This window comes from Chlorocebus sabaeus, chromosome 26 (genome assembly GCF_047675955.1).
Source record: "Chlorocebus sabaeus isolate Y175 chromosome 26, mChlSab1.0.hap1, whole genome shotgun sequence".
NCBI classification, from domain to species: Eukaryota; Metazoa; Chordata; class Mammalia; order Primates; family Cercopithecidae; genus Chlorocebus; species Chlorocebus sabaeus.
In genome coordinates, this window is record NC_132929.1 from 10,955,196 (window position 1) to 10,968,800 (window position 13,605).

At 38.1% G+C, this 13,605-nt stretch overlaps 1 protein-coding gene across 7 annotated transcripts in view; it reads right to left on the reverse strand.

Moving 5' to 3' along the window:
* Nucleotides 1-4,898: 4,898 nt before the first annotated feature.
* DPH6 (diphthamine biosynthesis 6) overlaps nt 4,899-13,605 on the reverse strand; it is a 448,616-nt gene continuing 439,909 nt past the window's right edge. For 3 of the 7 annotated variants that reach the window (XM_073012040.1, XM_073012039.1, XM_073012038.1), the window contains one exon: nt 4,899-5,181. The gene's annotated coding sequence lies outside the window, so the exon portion shown is untranslated. Of the gene's footprint in view, nt 8,248-13,605 lie in introns of all 7 variants that reach the window. The other 4 variants (XM_073012037.1, XM_073012035.1, XM_073012034.1 and 1 more) reach the window with 2 other exon arrangements.

Below are 13,605 nucleotides of genomic sequence, written 5' to 3' on the forward strand. Positions count from 1 at the left end.
ACCCAGTCATGTGTATGGTAAGGAGTCACTAGAAGCCATTATCAAAGTTAGTAAATCTATTTCTGCTCTCTGCAAGCTTTACTCACGTAGATTGATCTGCCCATCTCTCTTGCTGACCAACAATTAGGGAAAGAGCAGGAAGTGCTGTGAGGAGAGGGAGGAGAAAGAATACGAGACCTACTAGGCAGATATGCACAAACAACACAGATCCAGAAAAAAGATGCTAATTGGTATTTTTACATTGGTATGCAAGAGGGAAATCAAGGCTCATTTAAAAAAATACTCACTTTCTGGGCCAGGCACGGTGGCTCATGCCTGTAATCCCAGCACTTTGGGAGGCCGAGGCAAGTGGATCAAGAAGTCAGGAGTTCAAGACCAGCCTCGCCAAGATGGGGAAACCCTGTCTCTACTAAAAATACAAAAATTAGCTGGACATGGTGGCAGGCACCTGCAATCCCAATTACTCGGGAGGATGAGGCAGAGAATTGCTTGAACCCAGGGGGTGGAGGTTGCAGTGAGCAAAGATCGTGCCACTGCATTCCAGCCTGGGCAACAGAGCGAGACTCCATCTCAAAAACAAACAAACAAACAAACACAAAACAAAACCTCACTTTCCTGTAACGACCTACAACTTTGTGCACTGATTGGGTCTTCTCACATACTTTTGTGTTTTGGATGCTGGAACAGTCATCAGCATAGACTAATTTTGATACTGATGATCTCTAAATTCTTCCGGCAAGAGGGCATGGTTAATAAAAGTTAAAAAAACAAAATTGATTCATATATATGTGTGTATATGTGTATATACACACACATATATATAATGTTTAGAATCCAAAATCAAATATGTGTTTGTGTACTCTAAGAGAAAACCTTGTTAGTTAAATATTGATATGAGGGTCTGTCACTTAGTGGCAAAAATTCTTCAAATTTCAAATCGTAAAGATCTCTTCCTCAATTGTGGGTTTCTTGCAATCGTGTGCTGGATGCCTACACTACCACAAAGCTCTCTGGGAAATGCTCTTTGGCAGCTGAACTTGGAAATTATGATGAAAAACACTCACTAGCACAAGTTGTGTAAAAAGATGGTGATGCTACTTTCAGAAAATTTAATAGCTGTTTGCATTTATTTATACACATAAGTGCCATCACCATATTAATATAAACTGTTTCTATTAAAAGTCAAAGGAAGTGAAAAAGAGAAGAGGGAGATTCCTAGAGAAAAAAGAGAAGCACAGAATCAGCAGCCTCTACCTTCCCAAACCATTTCAAAAATCACCCTACCCATCAGGAGGATTTAAAATTTTCCCACTTTATAAAAGGAAGGGAAATAATTCTCGATTGGAGAGAAGTGACCTTATGATCAAGCCATTACATTGTTTCCCCACTTTTCAACGTATGAGTAAAGAGGACAAGACATAGCTACCCACCTTCTGTAGCAAGGCAGGCCTGAGGTTGCACTAGCTTCATGTCCAGGTCACAGTCAGTGTCGCATCTACCGTGGCTTCCACTTGCAGCTCGGATGCAGTTCTGCATCTGATGCATTCGATGGCATGTGATGGCTTTTTCCGGGTATAGTATCGGAGTGATATATGAGAAAGGAATCAGAAACGGGTTGAGTCTTGCAGTGCACAGTGTCTTCATACCCTTGACTAAAAATGCTAACAAGGGGAACTTTGCAGGGCTCTAAAACAGCTCTCAGTCATACTGTAGTATATACAGTGCTCCCCGCTTTGGCCTGGCATTAAGATCCTTTTGAAAGGCCGGGCAAGGTGGCTCATGCCTGTAATCCCAGCACTTTGGGAGGCCGAGGTGGGGAGATCACCTGAGGTCGGGAGTTCGAGACCAGCCTCACTGTTTTTTTCATATGAAAGGAGTCATTCACATCAATGAGTGCTTTGTGGGCACTGGGGTCAGAAAATAGGCAGCCGTACAAGGCAGTAGGTACCCGTTTCCATTCTTAACTAGGCTAGTCAGTTGAAATGCCCAATATATGTACCTTTAAATCCCTTACTTAGGCTTTGAATGATTGCAAAAACCAAGTTTTGTTTACGAATTTAGTTTTCCTGTATTCTCAGTGCTAGCGACGGAGCACTTTCTTCTCTTTCTACTGACAATGAGGCTCAGCTCTTGACAATGTAAACTCTGTAAGAAACTCTAGAATTTTGACACATTGTTGTATTCACTCATTAAGCAACAAAGCCCCTTTCCCAAATAAATAGACTTGAGGTCTAGATCATGAAGGCCTGAAGAAGTCAAGTTAGGTGCAGAAGAGCCGTCTTTTGAAGAAGTTCACCATGAAAACAGTGCGCGGGCACAGAGTGGCTGCAGCTATTGCTTGTGAGGATAAACGAGATAATGGATACTCACGCGCTAAATTGTGTCTTTTCCCCACAACCCCTGCCCCAAATCCACATGTTGAAGTCCTGACTCTCAGTGCCTCAGAATGTGACTGTACTTGGAGACAGCACCTTTGAAGAGGTAATTCAGATAAAATAAGGTCATATGAGTGGACCTTAATACAATATGACTGATATCCTTATAAGAAGAGGAGATCAGGACACAGTACGCACACTGAGGAGTGACCATGTGAGGACATAATGAGAGGAAACCATCTACAAGCCAAGGAGAGAGGCCTCACAAGAAACTAAACCTGACAGCACCTTGACCTTGGATGTCCACCCTCCAGAACTGTGGGAAAATAAATTTCTGTAGTTTAAGGGACCCTATTTGTGGTATTTTGTTATGGCAACCCTAGCAAACTAATACAGATTTGAAAGTATTGGTAATTTATGAAGTATTATACAAATGTTAGTTATTATTATGTGATTATGTTGCACTGGAATAATGTTATTATTCTAAAAATAAGAGTGAGGGAGGAAGACGTATCATGAAGGAGCTAGGGAGTGGAAAGCGACCTGGACATTAAAAAGGAATGTCGTTGAGTAAAAATGGATCGAATGCTAGGTGCTTGGTTGTACCAAGATGAGGAAACTATGCATTTTGACCCCTAGCAAATGTCAACATGATAAGGAAGATGCTGAAAGAAGCTCGGGGAGTGGGGGAAAGGCAATTACTTCTTGTTGGGTGTGATGAGTGGAGGTGGGGAAGGGGGAGTTTGCAAAGTTTTCATAAAAATAATGTAACATTGAAGGTTCAAAAATGAAGACTTTTCCAAGTCAATGAAGTGAGGGCAGCGGAGAAAGCAAGTTCAGCAGCACTGTTACATGGGTGTGCCATGTCACTGGGAAGAGCACGCACTGTGCTGGCAGGACATGAAACAGAGGGGACAGTGCTAGGGGATAAGGTTGAGAAATGGTTGGCGTCAATTTGTGAAGGGCCTCAAATGCTGTGTGAAGGGACCTGGACTTTACCATAAAGACAATGAAGAAGAAAAAGTATATATGTATTTTATTCTCTCAATAGTTCTTTACCTTCTGATTTTATCTGCTTTTCTCACTTTCATCTTCATACCTTTACCCAGACTTCAAGTGCTGTCTTTCCCAGTCCACTGGGTTCCATCAGCCAAATGTTCCTTTAAGTCTATCTTTTCTGAAGACTTAGCTGATTTTCTATTGAGTCCATTCTTGAAAGCTAATCAGTAACCTGGATGTCCTACCCTGTGCAAGGTTTGTCACCAATTTGATGGATCTTTTAGGAAAAGTCATTTTTGCAATTTGTTAAGAACTGACAATAATGGTCATTTAGAGACGTCTTGTCAGCCAAACTGTGATGGGGCCAAAACATAGATTAATTGGGAGAGTAAAATGTGTCTAAAAGTTGACATATACCCTGTTGTCTAGTCTGGGCATTCTCTCCCTCTCTGTGTCTGAATTAAAATAACATCCATCAATTATGGAACACAGCCAAACAGTTAAATATAAGTTATGAGATTAATTGGAAATGCATGGCAATTCTTGAACAAGTTTCAAGAGAAACCTTTATTGACTCATGTTTATATATCACAGGGAATAATGAAAGTCACATTCATCCTTTACTTAAAACAAACGCTCATCACATCTACTTAAATAGCTCTAGAGAAACTTTTGACTATGGTGGGTAAGCTGTAACATTACAGAATATGCAGCTCACCACTATTATCTGGTGAAAAAATGGGCTGAAATTCTCAAAAGGCAGAAAAACTCTCATTACCACATTTTCTGCTCCCATATACCAACTTGTAAATTAGAAGTAAATGTACATGCCTCTGATCTCTAACTATCTTCAGTACACTAATAAAATGCTTCCATATTGGCCAAGAGTTAGTTTTTATATTTTTAGAATTTATTCTTCTAATAAATCTAAAATATTTAATACATAATTTTCGTTATAGAAAGGAAATTCTTAGAGTATCAGTATAAATGAGGTGGTTAGGAATAAGAACTCCGGCGTCAGATTACCGAGGTTCAAGTCCTGGTTCTCCAGTTTGTAGTGACCTTGCCTAAGTCATTTTTAATCTCCTTGTACCTTAGAGAATTACCATGAAGATTAAGTAAGGTAATGGAAGTACAATGCATGCATAGCACAGTAGTGGGTAAAAACAACAATGTGCTACATAGAAAAGAATTATTTTCTGCTAGATGCTGCGTCTCTAAATAGATTTTTAAAGCTCTAGTGTACACCTGTCTCTTTCCACATGGAATGAAGTGAGTTGACAAGGAAGTCATAACAGAATGCCTGATATGACTCCCATCTACAACTATAACTCCTCTGCCAGTGGGCAAGAAATGATAATGCTGATGTAATTGATAAGTCACAATTGCAGAAAAATCAGTTCATTTACAAGTTGCAACAAGTGGCTCAGAAGAAATTGACTTTTACGCGGCTCTAAGCATGGAGGTCAGGGAGTTTGTGTTGAAGAGAATACTTTTGAACCTTTGAAGCAAAACAGATGTTCATACCTAGGCAGAAAGGTTTATTTTGGGCCTTACTGTTGAACAAAAGAGGCGCAAAGTGTAATATTAAAATACTTAGTCCAGCTTTGCACCAGGAGACTGTGCTGAGAACAGTTAGAGTGAAGATCTCACTCCTCAAGCAGGGTGGTAGAGTTCTTGTTTGTTGATCGAAGTGTTAACCAGCATGCTGCACGGATAATTTCTTCTCTGGGTAAATGGGTCACAGTTACGAGAAGCAGTGCAGGCACCATCTTGTCCATCTGGGTTTCCAGCAATGTCTGCAACTCTTAAGATGCAAAAACAGAAAAACAATGAGTTTTCACTGTTGATCTTGAACAGAGCAGGTACACAATCAACAGCTGTTCAACAAACTCATCTACCACTGCAAAGTTGATTTCTTTGGGGGTGAGATGTGGATAAAGATTCTCCTATCTTTCTGACACTCAGCACCCATTTTGTCTGGTCCTGTGGTATGTTTTGCCTGAGGAATTTTCCATCATCACATCAAATAAAGCTAATGTTAAAATATTTGCCATGTCCTCAATTTTTCTGGTTTTTCATTTTAGCAGAAATTCTACTTATAATATGATTGAAATGAAAATGACTCTCTCTAGTTCTGAAAATGATATTCAGGTTATGGTTATTAAAAACAAAACAGAGAAATGGAACTCTAAATGAACATTTAAGACAAAATCTAATGATGATAAAAATCAGCAATATCAGAGAGCACTTGCTGTTAATTTGGTGATGTTATTCAGAGAGGTGAGGCATGCGATATAAACATGGGGCAGGGGAAAAAGTATATATTTTTATTAATAAATAGTAAAAGCACAAGAAGAAAACAAAATTCTTTTCACAATACCATCCAACTTAAAAGTTCAATAAACAATTCTCACATGGCAGTTTCCTCTCTAAACTGAGAAATTCTTTTGTAACTAAAACTGTCATGAAGTTGCCACATTAGACTAATGACCTTTAGTTATAATTGGATAATCAAATTTTAAATTGTCAAGAAATGGAACTGAAATTCATGGAATTTGCCAAGAGAATAACTCTTTGATACATATTTGACAATCTGAAAAATACCACAAGCTTCTATTGCATTATCCAAGGGCAAAGCAAGCACCTGAATATTCTTTTTAAAAGCATTTCCCTCCATGATCTCAGGATTAAAAAATATCTCAGTCACGTTTGATGAATTTGTAATACATTTGCTTCAAATTTCCTTTGGAGTAATTTTATCAGAGATGATTTTCCATGAATCCGGTCCTCGGTATAGGTTATCTTACAGCTAACTTCTTATTGTAATGACATTTAACCACATACTTATAATGCTGCCCAGTCTCCAATTATTAACTGAGAATATGGAAAAAACAATTCTTAAACTGGGTGAAATTTGTAATGAATAGGAATTAAACATCTTTAATGTGTGTGGATTAAGAAGACTATCCTTTACTGAATTTTATTTCACACTGAAATGTTGACATTAGAGGTGATATTGACAAAAGTGAGGCTGATCAATATTGAACCCTAAGGGTCAAAGGACTTCATGTTTGGTGTAATAAGCAACTTAGTTTAGATATTACAGTGTTTCAGTAAAGTAACAATTATTAAGGGTCAGGGGAGCTTTCCATTATAAACTGTAATTTGGGGAGGCTTGTATATTTCCAGTCTCCAAAGGAAGGTGATAGTATGATCAAGCAAGATGGTGGCTTGGAAATAAAGAGAAAGCGAGTCATTAAATTTGAATTTGAGGAATGAAATTATTTCCATTTTTTAGATTCAAAACTTTTCTTATCATCTCCATTGATCTTTAATGAAATCACTAAACCCAGGACACTTTGGACGAAAGGTAAATCTCATTTAAAATTTTAAATGGCTGGAAATCTTTTCTCGTGAAAATTATCTAGCACATACAAGAAGTCTATAAATTATAAATACTACTGAAAGGAGCTCTGTATCAATTCAGCTAGATACGGTTCAATGAAACATCTTCTACACTTTCCACTTAGTCTCTGTGCAGAATGTTAGCACCACATGGAAATCGTTACTCTTCACTCGAACATACTTGATCATGTTTGCCTACTCAATTGCTTAAGATTTCATTTTTCAGCAAATATTACTGTTTATTTAACTAAGAAATAATGCTTTAATTATTTACTTAAAATTTTGTGTTGGACACATTGTGATTTGAACTTCAGAAAAAGCAAACAATAAGGTAAATATAATATATACCAAATATTTTATAAAAAATAATGATGAAATAAAAAATGGGTAACTTCTTAGAAGTAGATATTGCCTGGCTTAGAATTCAACAAATAATTCATTCCCTTATTATTTTGTTAAATTAACACAAAAAAGTTTAAGATTACGGACTTTGGGTTTAATAAAAATTGCATATCTGAGCACAGAGGAGGAGGCCTAGAGTACTAACTCCAGTACTGTCTATACCGGGCCCAAATAAACAAAACTTGTGAATCTTGAAGTCCTTCCTTGGGCAGACACTAAGTGCTCTGCCCATTTGTTACCCTTCGTTTTGAATTTAGAATGTACAGATATCTTCAAACAACAGAAGTGGGCATTGATCAGTCAGGGAAGAAGCCATGCACTTTCAGTTTCCATTACATTAAACAAAATACTCATTAGTGCTTGGCATTTTCCCAAACAGACACAATCAAGGTGTCCACTGAGGGCTTGCCGTGCAGTTAAGAAGTTTAAAAAGACCTAGACGTCAGCTAGGCACAATTAAGAGATGGGTTAAACTATTCCAGGGTAAGAAGGCTGGAATTACTGGAAACAAACACATGTAGAAAATCAACTGCAAATAGACAAACCACTTTATTTTTAAGATCAGTTAGATATTCAAAGAGACAAAGACTAAAGATTCCTCTGCTTAATAATTATTGCCCTCCTTGATGAAATCACAATACACTTTACTATGGGAGTATTCAGGTACATTAAAACTAAGTCACGTCTAGATATGTGGCAGAAAAAAAAAACCTGATGGAAATCTGTCATCACAACATAATTGTTCCTATCCTTTACTCAACAAGGAAACTAAGTGCTGCTACTACTAACAGGTCATAATAATGTAAGTTAGCTCAGAAATCCATATCCATTAAAACTGTTGAAACATGTTTTATGCTAAACATCCACCCCTAGATCCTCTTAGAACAGCTTCTAGAAAATATTACTGAGAGCAAATACTTGCATGCAGATCAGATCAACTAAACTGTTTTTCCAACTATTTCCTTCTTTCCTTCATTCTTTCTGTTTCCCCTGTTGTCTCTTTTTGCCATCCATCCGACATTCATTAAGTACTATCTGCCAGGTACTGTGCCAAGTGCCAAGCCTATAAGAGTGAACAAGACAGACAAGGGTTATGTGTACATGAAGTTATAGTCTAGCACATGCTGCAAAAGCTTTTATATGACCTTTGCTGCTGTTGGTATTAAAACAACTACATTTGAGAAATCTTAAGACTAGTATCATAAGTTAAACTTCAAAATATCATTCATGTTACCTGTTCTTCACTCTCTGGGTAGGGGAATGAGAAGCAATGCTTTTCGTATCAAAACTTCTCTTACTATTTTTTTATTTTTATTTTTTTGAGATGGAGCCTTGCTCTGTCACCCAGGCTGGAGCGCAATGGCACGATCTCGGCTCACTACAACCTCTGCCTCCTGGGTTCAAACAGTTCTCCTGCCTCAGCCTCCTGAGGAGCTGGGATTACAGGTGTCCGCCACCATGCCTGGCTAATTTTTTTGTATTTTCAGTAGAGACAGGGTTTCACCACGTTGGCCAGGCTGGTCTCAAACTCCTGACCTCGAGTGATCTGCCTGCCCTGGCCTCCCAAAGTACTAGGATTACAGGCATGAGCCACCGCACCTGGCACCTTCTCTTATTTTAAAGTGACATTTATCTTTGAACTTTGGCTGATGCAATCTAATTTACCAGGAAGTTCTAGGAACAAATGTTAAATATAAACTCTTTCTCAAAAGGATGCTGTGTAATCTTTTCACAAGAAGTGTATGAAAGAATAGGCAAAAGGAAAGAACGTATACTTAACATGGAACATGAAAACCTCCTTGAGTTTGCCACAGTATATTCTCCCTGCTTTTTAAGTCAAAGACACCATTCTATCAGTACTTAACATGGATCTTTAAATCCCAGAGCTAATAATGCTTCCCAGCTACAGCTGGATGCATCTGACAAGCAGCATGTAGTAGGAAACCTCACAGGGGATAAGGTTCCTAACAGTCAACTAAGGGTTCAAATCCCAAAAGAGATGCCCCTGGAGTGCAGAGCACTTAACCCTTCGACCAGTACCAACATGACTATTCACAAATTATTGATGCTGCTAAATCCTTGGCAGATTGCAGACAGTTCTTGTATCCATTGAAGCTGAAGCATATGGCCACTAATGAGATAGATTTTTAAAAAATACATATACACATTCAGTCTTTGCTACATGAATGTAAATCCACGGAAATGCTAGAAGGTGATTGAACTGGATGGAACACTGTTAAATACATGCTTAGTCTCATGTTATGGATCATTTCCATTGACATCTATCTGCATCCTCAGTACAGTTTAATTAAAGCTGTCTGGAGCAAGTCTGCCCTCTAAATGATCAGCAGTGCAATGAAAAGGTGAAATTTGAGGAGGCTTGAGGCCTTTTCTGTAAAGCATTCAAATGACTGTCTCTGTGGTTGAGAAGAGCAGCAGAGAAGAAACTCATTTTCAAAATTAGCCGGCCATTATACCTTTTTTTTTTTTTTTTTTCAAAAAAAGGCAAAGCTTCTTCTGATGTCATCTTGAAATACCAGAAGCTGAGTTAGTTAGTCATATAGCAGATCTTAAGAACTCAAACTGGACCATGTTCTAGTCCCAAATAAACATGTTTTTTTGACTTGAAAACAGTAAATACTGTAGCAAACTTTCTTAGTATTTTATTTTGCAAAACAAAATCCCCAAATTGAACTATTTTGCCTAAATAATCCCTTAAGACAATTTTGCAACTAGATGGCAGGAACATCATCTGTTAGATATTTTCAAACAACTAAAATGTTTATTGAATTCTCTGATGTTTCCAGCACTTGTTAAAGTACCAGGGGAAAAAGAATAAAATGTGGATCTAGCATATAAGAAATGTGAGACATAAAAGACTGGATTTTAAATTTATTAATTTGTATTTATTTTCTCTGGCATTTTCCTTTATTATGATTTTATTTAAATATATATAGATTAAATTATATTTGTTCTTTAATTCCAGAATTAATGGTACTTTATAAAAGTATCAAAAAGACTTCAATTTTTAAAGTGTCATTTTTAATATTGTTTTCATTGGCTTTTCCACACAAATCCATCAGTTATGGTGTAGGCTTTTTCTTTTCATTTAATATTTATTTGATATCTACTTCATATAGGACATTGAATTACACTCTGTGCCTAACACCCACTATCTGCCACCACAAAACAAAAATAGTCTCTCCCTGTCTAGTATAACATGTTTATCCAGGATGGGGAAAACTTAAGAGTAGCAGTAACCCAAAAAAGCATCCCTCAATTCACTCCATTCAGGAGTACAGATGATTTTAGCCCTAGTCAGACCTAGAAGATATTATATTGAAGCAAATAAGCAATATTTATCGAGTGCTTTGTGTGCATTGGCACTGTGGTGGGAACTTTGGGAAACGGGATTCCAGTACAAGCTTCCTCAATGAACTTACAAACTGGGAAGACAGACACATTGAAAGTCATCAAGGAATGATGGAGTCAGATGAGTAAAAACTGGAGTGATGTTAAAGGCATTTTGAAGAAGATGAAGCTTGGGGTGGGCTTTGAAGAATGAGGCCAGAGGTCCAGGCCAGAAATATCATAACAGGCACACAGGGGCTGAAGGGCCAGGTACAAAATTGCCCGGCCTGGAGTGGATGCTTTGTGTTGAGAACAGCTGGGGTCTAATCAGAACAGAAACTACTTGAGTTTATTTTAAACAGAAGGAATTTAATACAGGGACTTGATTTTAAAGGTGACCAAAGGCTGGGATGATGAACAGGAGACAGGATAGCAATTTAGAGATGAGCAACTTCAGGAAGCTGCCAGCAATACTTTGGTTGGAATGACAAGGGAGAATATAGAGTTTCTGGAGCTCAGAAACCAGGGTCACTCAGAGGATGATGGAACTAGAGAAGGCTTAACCAGTTGGATCTGGAGCAAAGGAGGAATGAAGATGCAATCATTTCCAGAGATCTGTATGAAGCAGAGAGAAGGAGAAATAACTTGACTTCTGCCACCCCCCAATCTCCCAGCAATGTCTCTTATTTGCCAGGCCCAGTCTGAAGTTGACAAGGAGCCTAGGAAAATCATCCTGCAGGGGTCAGCTTCCCTGTGATACAGAACAGGAAGGGGAAGGCGAGGACTATGTATGACAAACAGGCTAATGATTAACAAACAGAGACTAATGCAAAATTGTAAGATTATTATAGAAGGACCCTTTTATATAATGGGTTATGAATGTCAGGGACAGGAATTTAAACCAAATAGGCTAGAGGAAGCCATTTTAGGTTTTTGAGAAGGGGGAAGATAGAATGAAACTGAGATTTCAGAAATATATGGCCAGAGTATGAAAAAAGATTTGAGGCAGGGTGACCAGTTAGGAGGGATTAACAGATTAAAGATGGCCACAAGCTCCTTGACATTCCTCCCCTTGAAAGGTAGGGTGTATTTCCTTTCCCCATGAATCTCAGATGATCTATGGAAGAAGTGACACTGTACCAGTAGTCTTTAAGAGGACTGGGAGATTACATTTTGGTATCTTGGAGTCCTGAATTGCCATATAAGAAGTCTAACTATCCTGCAGAAAAAGGTCATCTGGAGAAGCCCAGAGAATATGGGGCAGGCAAAAGGGCTCAGCTGAATCCAGTTTCCAGCTGTTGCTCACCAAGGCACCAGACATGTGAGTAAAGCTGCCTTAAACCCTCAAGACAGGCCCAGCTACCAGATGAATTCCGATGACTGACTGTTGTTAATGAATCATTCAGCTGAGCCTTGCCTAAATTTCTGATCCACAAAATGATGAGTTATCATACAATGGTCTTTGTTTAAGCTCACTAAGTTTTGGAATATTCTATTATGCAGCAGCATATAACTAGAGTGGAGGCTATGCAGTAATATGAATATATCAAGATAAATCCCCCAAATTAAAGTTGTAGTAGGAATGGAGAAGAGGCACAATTTTTGGAAGAGATCCTGAGTTTTTTTGTGTTTATAATGGGTTGACAATTTTTTTTTTTTTCTGAAGATGGTCACATAGCAAATATTTTTGACTTTGTGAGCCAACATATCTTTGTTGCTACTACCCAACTCTGTCACAAGGCAAAAGAAGCCACAGACGATATGTAAATGAATATGTGTAGCTGAGTTTCAATAAAACTTTATTATAAAAACAGGTGGCTGACTAGCATTGGCTGTGGGACATACATTGCTGACCTCTGGTTTGTTTGTTTATTTATTTATTTATTTATTTATTTATTTAATTTATTTATTTGAGATGGAGTCTCGCTCTGTCGCCCAGGCTGGAGTGCAGTGGCCGGATCTCAGCACACTGCAAGCTCCGCCTCCCGGATTTACACCATTCTCCTGCCTCAGCCTCACGAGTAGCTGGGACTACAGGCGCCCGCCACCACGCCCGGCTAGTTTTTTTTTTTTTTTTTTATTTTTTAGTAGAGATGGGGTTTCACTGTGTTAGCCAGGATAGTCTCGATCTCCTGACCCCGTGATCTGCCCGTCTTGGCCTCCCAAAGTGCTGGGATTACAGGCTTGAGCCACCGCGCCCAGCCTGACCCTCTGGTTTATAAGGTTTGAAGTAGGAAGGAAAATTCAACTGGAGATATGTTACATCTAGATAACACACAGGAATGGAGCTTTGTGACGTTTCAGGACGGGAGTATAGATTGAAGAATAGCTAAATATTCTGGAAGAGGGACTACAACATTGGTGTTATATGTTTTTAAGGTTGCTTCTGCTTTGTTGTTTCTTTTAAGAGACATTTGGATAGTTAGTAAACACACTAGTGGGCTCAGGAATTACTTTAATCTATAAGATGGTTCCACTGAGCCAGGGAACTTATAATATGCAGACAATCAGAGAACAACATTAAATAGACTTTCAGTTACATCTAGGTCTGCTCTCAATGGTTTTCAGATTTGTACAATTTCAACCCAATATATTTTATGAGTAAATTGGACTATTCTAGTACCATTTATTTTCTGTGTGTGGCTAATACCATTCTAATTTTTAATTTATATCACATTCATGATTTATTTGAACAATTATGAGTTCGGCAATATTTCTTGCTCATATTTGAAGAGCATCTACAACATTAATCTCAAAGTATTTATATCCTAAACTATCCTGAAAAGTCAATGGTTATTTTCTATAATTTATGATATATTGAAGGCATTTTGTCATGCTATTTACTGTTATGTCATGGGAAAAAAAGTGTGACCTTTGAAGAAATAAAACAAGCAGTTTTTTAGTTCTCCTGCATATCTGTTAAGTTTATGGATATTTAGGCTTTATAAAACTTATATCAGGCAGCTAAACAATTTAGACTCACACAGCATGTAAATTCTATCAAACAATGGCTCTTTACCCTTTCACCTATTGCCCTACATATGCTTGGCACAGTGGTACAACTAGTTAT